The following is a 7,281-nucleotide window of genomic DNA, read 5'->3' as shown; positions in this document are numbered from 1 at the left end:
ACACTGGGACCAGTTTGGGGAGGGAGAGGATCAGGAATAATTGCTAATAGATGCTGGGCTTAATATCTGGGTGATGGGATGATCTGTGCTGCAAACCACCATGGCACACGTTTACCTACATACCAAATCTGCACATCCTGCACATGTACCCCTGAACTTAAAATGGAAACTTTTTTAAGTATGGAATTTTCATCAGATGGTTCTATTTTTAAGCACACGCAAAGTGAAGGTGTCTCAACATTCAAGAAATTAAGGGGAAAAAATCAATAGTCAATTTTGTTCACATGTTTTAAATAGAGCTACAAAACTTACTTATCTTTCTCTCATTGTTTCCAGGAAGTAATTTCTTCTGGTCTGCCTTTTGATAATGAGGTAAGGAAAGCTGTCATTGTCATTTGAAGGCTGGTTGCCCAGTTAGTTGTTAACCAGTTAGTAGTTGATCAGTTAGTGGTTCCAAGAAAGAAGAGGTCACTTAAAAACCAATGAAATGGGTCACTTCTTTTGAAAGATGGTAATACAGCATCAAGGTTAAAAGTACAGATCTGGAATCACAGTTCCTAGGTTTACATACTAGCTTGCTAGGTGACAAAGAGCAATTTACTCACCTCTCTATACCTTTGTCTCCTTATCTACAAAATGGGAGGGTAACTATAAGCACACCATCAGGTCATTTTGAAGGCAAAACAGCACAACTAACATAAAGCACTTGGAACAGGCTCTGCTTTAAACCAAGTGCTCATTGCGATGGCTCTAACTTCAGCAGAATGACAGGTGGTTACTAAGTTATACACTTATCCCAATAGGTCACCTCACTAGGTAACTGCTGAGAAACGCTGGAAAGGAAACTTCAGTGCCAACACAGCCTAAGCTAGACTCAGAAATTCAATCATTTCTATCTTCAAATAATATTATTTATTCTAAATAAATTTTCTCCTCAAAATGGTTCCCCTCAAAAAATTCATTTCATGGCCAAGGGGGCGAGCAAGCTCGGCCGCGGGGTGGGTCGGGGCATTCCACGTGCCATTCATTGAAGCGGCGGTGGCCGGACTGGGCGCCGGGAGTGGGAAATGCCGGTCCATTCCCGAGGGGATAAGAAGGAGACCAACCATCACGATGAGATGGAGGTGGACTACACCGAAAATGAGGGGAGCAGCTCCGAGGACGACGACACGGAGAACTCGTCGGTCTCCGAGGATGGAGATAGCTCAGAAATGGATGATGAGGACTATGAAAGAAGAATGGAATGTTTGGATGAAATGTCCAGTCTTGAGAAACAGTTTACCGATCTCAAAGATCAACTTTATAAAGAATGATTAAGTCAGATGGATGCAAAACTACTAGAAGTCATAGCTGGAAAAGCACAAGAATACTTGGAACCGCTGCAAATTCGTACAAAGGTAGCAGGAATCTATAGAGCGCTCTGCTTAGAATCTGTAAAGAAGAAACATGAATGTGAAAGTCAAGCTTCTCGCCGGCACTGTGAGAGTGAAAAGCTGTTGTTATATGATACAGTCCAGAGTGAACTAGAGAAGATAAGAAGGCTTGAAGAGGATAGGCACAGCATTGACATTACCTCAGAGCTGTGGAATGATGAGCTTCAGTCAAGAAAAAAGAGGAAGGATCCTTTCAGTCCTGACAAAAAGAAGCCAGTTGTTGTTTCAGGTCCATATATAGTTTATATGCTGCAAGATCTTGATACCCTTGAGGAGTGGACAACAATTAGGAAGGCAATGGCCACATTGGGGCCACACAGTGAAAACAGAACCACCTGTGAAACTGGAAAAACATCTGCACAGTGCTAGATCTGAAGAGGGAAGACTGTATTATGATGGTGAATGGTATATATGTGGACAAACAATATGTATTGATAAAAATGATGAATGTCCTGCAAGTGCTGTAATTACAACAGTTAACCATGATTAAGTTTGGATTAAGAGGCCTGATGGAAGCAAATCTAAGCTTTACATTTCACAGCTACAGAAAGGAAAATATTCAATTAAACATTTGTAATCATGATTTAAGTGTTATCTAAATTTACCTTATTAGTGTTACCAAATGTAATGTGCCATGAGAGTAAAAAAATGTATTCAATAATTTAATATTCTCACTGAATCATGAGAGAATGTGTATTGTAGGTAGTGCTCTAAGTGGATCTCATTGATATGTTATTTTAAAAAAAATAACCATCCTGGTCAACATGGTGAAACCCCGTCTCTACTAAAAATACAAAAAAATTAGCTGGGTATAGTGGCACATGCCTGTAATCCCAGCTACTTAGGAGGCTGAGGCAGGAGAATTGCCTGAACCCAGGAGGCGGAGGTTGCCATGAGCCAAGATTGTGCCATTGCACTCCAGCCTGGGTAACAAGAGCGAAACTCCATCTTAAAAAATAGTAAATAAGGCTGGAGATCCAAGATGGCCGCTTAGGAGGAACTCGGGAATGCAGCTCCGAGAGAAAGCACAGAGGGTGAGTGGACGCCGTATTTCCAGACTGATTTTTACTGCCCACAGACCAGGAGATTCACACGCAGAGAAGCCACACGGGTCGCCAGCGCCGCTGGCGCCGCTGGCTTGAACGGCGCAGCCGCTGGGCCGGCACCCTGAGGCAACGGCTCACTGTATAAAGTGAGAGAGTCTGAGTCCCCTATAAGCCAGCAAGGGGAGCTGAAACGGGGAGCCAGGCCAGCGCCACGAATCTCAGAGCCGCGGCTTTAGCCAACGCAGCGGCTCCGGAGGCAGATCAGATGAGACGGTGTCCCCTCTTACCCAGCAAGAAGACCTGAAACACAACTGAAACCGGGACGGTCCAGCTCTGTGGAGGAGGGGCGTTCTCCATAGGCACCCTGCTGTTCTCTACCAAGGCAATCCGCCACTACAGAGACTCCGTCACTACAGGGGCGGGCCAACATAGCGGAAGCAGTTCTAACTACACCCAGAAGTTCACACAGAAGCTGGGTGGAGCCCACAGCAGCTTAGCGAAGCCTCTGCAACCTGAGTGAGACTAGGCTGCCACCTTGTGGGCAGGGAAAACAGCAACCGCACAGGGGAACATCATAAAACAGTAACTCCCTGGGACAGAACACCTCGGGGGAAGAGCAGGGGGTTTATGAGTTCTGCCACAGCAGACTTAAAATTACCAAAATCAGAAAGACAACAACTACAAAGTCAACAGGTGGATAAATCCACAAAGATGGGAAGAAACCAGCGCAAAAAGGATGAAAACACCCAAAACCAGAACACTTCTCCTCCTACAAGGGACCACAACTCCTCACCAGCAAGGGAACAAGACTGGAAGGAGAATGAGTGTGATGAAATGACAGAATCAGCTTTCAGAAAGTGGATAATAAGAAACTTCCGTGAGCTAAAAGAACATGTTCTAACCCAATGCAAAGAAACTAAGAACCTTGAAAAAAGACTTGACGAAATGCTAACAAGAATGGACAACTTAGAGAGGAATATGAGCGAATTGATGGAGCTGAAAAACACAACACGAGAACTTCGTGAAGCATGCACAAGTTTCAACAGCCGAATTGACCAAGCAGAAGAAAGGATATCAGAGGTCGAAGATCAACTCAATGAAATAAAACGAGAAGGCAAGATTAGAGAAAACAGGGTAAAAAGGAATGAACAAAGTCAACAAGAAATATGGGACTATGTGAAAAGACCTAATCTACGTTTGATAGGTGTACCTGAATGTGACGAAGAGAATGCATCCAAGCTGGAAAATACTCTTCAGGATATTATCCAGGAAAACTTCCCCAACCTAACAAGGCAGGCCGAGATTCAAGTCCAGGAAATACAGAGAACACCACAAAGATACTCCTCTAGAAGAGCAACCCCAAGACACATAATCATCAGATTCACCAGGGTTGAAATGAAGGAGAAAATACTAAGGGCAGCCAGAGAGAAAGGTCGGGTTACCCACAAAGGGAAGCCCATCAGACTCACTGCAGATCTCTCAGCAGAAACCCTACAGGCCAGAAGAGAGTGGGGGCCGATATTCAACATCCTTAAGGAAAAGAACTTTCAACCCAGAATTTCGTATCCAGCCAAACTAAGCTTCATAAGTGAAGGAAAAATAAAATCCTTTGTGAACAAGCAAGAACTCAGAGAGTTCATCACCACCAGACCAGCTCTACAAGAGCTCCTGAAGGAGACACTACACATAGAAAAGAACAACCAGTACCAGCCACTCCAAAAACACACGAAAAGGTAAAGAGCATCAACACAATGAAGAATCTGCATCAACCAAAGGGCAAAACAGCCACCTAGCACCAAAATGACAGGATTGAATTCACACATAACAATATTAACCCTAAATGTAAACGGACTAAATGCCCCAATCAAAAGACACAGACTGGCAAATTGGATAAAAAGCCAAAACCCATCAGTGTGCTGTATCCAGGAAACCCATCTCGCATGCAAGGATACACAAAGGCTCAAAATAAAGGGATGGAGGAAGATTTACCAAGCAAATGGAGAGCAAAAAAAAAGCAGGAGTTGCAATTCTCATCTCTGATAAAATAGACTTTAAAGCAACAAAGATCAAAAGAGACAAAGAAGGACATTACATAATGGTAAAAGGATCAATGCAGCAAGAAGAGCTAACGATCCTAAATATATATGCACCTAATACAGGAGCACCCAGATACATAAGGCAAGTTCTTAAAGACTTACAAAGGGACTTAGACTCCCACACAATAATAGTGGGAGACTTCAACACACCACTGTCAATATTAGACAGATCAACGAGACAGAAAATTAACAAGGATATCCAGGACTTGAACTCAGACCTGGAACAAGCAAACCTAATAGACATTTACAGAACTCTCCACCCCCAATCCACAGAATATACATTCTTCTCAGCACCACATCACACCTACTCTAAAATTGACCACATAATTGGAAGTAAATCACTCCTCAGCAAATGCAAAAGAACGGAAACCATAACAAACAGTCTCTCAGACCACAGTGCAATCAAGTTAGAACTCAGAATTCAGAAACCAACCCAGAACCGCACAGCCTCATGGAAAATGAACAACTTTCTCCTGAATGTTGACTGGATAAACAATGAAATGAAGGCAGAAATAAAGACGTTCTTCGAAACCAACGAGAATGAAGACACCACATACCAGAATCTCTGGGACACATTTAAAGCAGTCTCTAGAGGAAAATATATAGCAATAAGTGCCCACATGAGAAGAAAGGAGAGATCTAAAATTGACACCCTATTGTCAAAATTGAAAGAGCTAGAGGAGCAAGATCAAAAAAACTCAAAACCTAGCAGAAGACAAGAAATAACTAAGATCAAAGCAGAATTGAAGGAGATAGAGACACGAAAAACCCTTCAAAAAATCAATAAATCCAGGAGCTGGTTTTTTGAAAAGATCAACAAAATAGACAGACCACTAGCCAGACTAATAAAAAAGAAAAGAGAGAATAATCAAATAGATGCAATAAAAAATGACAAAGGGGATATCACCACAGATTCCACAGAAATTCAAACCATCATCAGAGATTATTACAAACAACTCTATGCACATAAATTAGAAAACCTGGAGGAAATGGATAAATTCCTGGACAGCTGCCTCCTGCCAAGCCTAAACCAGGAAGAAGCCGAAACCCTGAATAGACCAATAACAAGGTCTGAAGTCGAGGCAGCAATTAAGGGCCTACCACCCAAAAAAAGCCCAGGTCCAGATGGGTTCACAGCCGAATTCTACCAGACATACAAAGAGGAACTGATACCATTCCTACTGAAACTATTCCAAATAATCCAAAAAGAGGGAATCCTTCCCAAATCATTTTATGAGACCAACATCATCCTAATACCAAAACCTGGCAGAGACTCAACAAGAAAAGAAAACTACAGGCCAATATCCATGATGAACATAGATGCAAAAATCTTCAATAAAATAATGGCAAGCCGATTACAACAGCACATCAAAAAGCTTATCCACCATGATCAAGTAGGATTCATCCCGGGGATGCAAGGCTGGTTCAATATACGCAAGTCTATAAATGTAATTCACCACATAAACAGAACCAAAGACAAAAACCACATGATTATCTCAATTGATGCAGAGAAGGCCTTCGACAAAATTCAACAGCCCTTTATGCTAAAAACCCTCAATAAACTAGGTATCGATGGAACGTATCTCAAAATAATAAAAGCTATTTACGACAAACCGACAGCCAATATCATACTGAACGGGCAAAAACTGGAAGCATTCCCTTTGAAATCTGGCACTAGACAAGGATGCCCTCTCTCACCACTCCTATTCAATATAGTACTGGAAGTTCTAGCCAGAGCAATCAGGCAAGAAAAATAAATAAAGGGTATTCAATTAGGAAAGGAGGAAGTCAAATTGTCTCTATTTGCAGACGACATGATTGTATATCTAGAAGACCCCCTCATCTCAGCCCAAAAGCTCCTGAAACTGATAAGCAACTTCAGCAAAGTCTCAGGATACAAAATCAATGTGCAAAAATCACAAGCGTTCCTATACACCAATAACAGACTTAAAGAGAGCCAAATCAAGAACGAACTGCCATTCACAATCGCTACAAAGAGAATAAAATACCTAGGAATACAACTAACAAGGAATGTAAAGGACCTCTTCAAGGAGAACTACAAATCACTGCTCAACGAAATAAGAGAGGACACAAACAGATGGAGAAACATTCCATGTCCATGGTTAGGAAGAATTAATATCGTGAAAATGGCCATACTGCCCAAAGTAATATACAGATTCAATGCTATCCCCATCAAGCTACCAATGACCTTCTTCACAGAACTGGAAAAAACCACCTTAAACTTCATATGGAACCAAAAGAGAGCCCGCATAGCCAAGTCAATTCTAAGCAAAAAGAACAAAGCAGGAGGCATCACACTACCAGACATCAAACTCTACTACAAGGCTACAGTAATCAAAACAGCATGGTACTGGTACCAAAACAGAGATATACGCCAATGGAACAGAACAGAGGCGTCAGAGGCAACACAGCATATCTACAACCATCCAATCTTTGACAAACCTGATAAAAACAAGCAATGGGGAAAGGATTCCCTGTTCAATAAGTGGTGTTGGGAAAACTGGCTAGCCATATGCAGAAAGCAGAAAATGGACCCCTTCCTGACACCTTACACTAAAATTGACTCCAGATGGATTAAAGACTTAAACATAAGACCTAACACCATAAAAACACTAGAAGGAAACCTAGGCAAAACCATTCAGGACATAGGCGTAGGCAAGGACTTCATGACCAAAACACCAAAAG

At 42.0% G+C, this 7,281-nt stretch overlaps 1 pseudogene; it reads left to right on the top strand.

Moving 5' to 3' along the window:
- Positions 1-1,067: 1,067 nt before the first annotated feature.
- Positions 1,068-2,063, top strand: LOC105713815 (breast cancer metastasis-suppressor 1-like protein; annotated as a pseudogene).
- The last annotated feature ends 5,218 nt before the right edge of the window (positions 2,064-7,281 follow it).

Source organism: Aotus nancymaae, unplaced genomic scaffold (genome assembly GCF_030222135.1).
Source record: "Aotus nancymaae isolate 86718 unplaced genomic scaffold, 86718_ANA_hifiasm-v0.15.2.pri h1tg000016l, whole genome shotgun sequence".
NCBI lineage: Eukaryota > Metazoa > Chordata > Mammalia > Primates > Aotidae > Aotus > Aotus nancymaae.
Note: the sequence above shows the minus strand (reverse complement) of the source record. Positions and strands in the feature narration are given on the sequence as shown.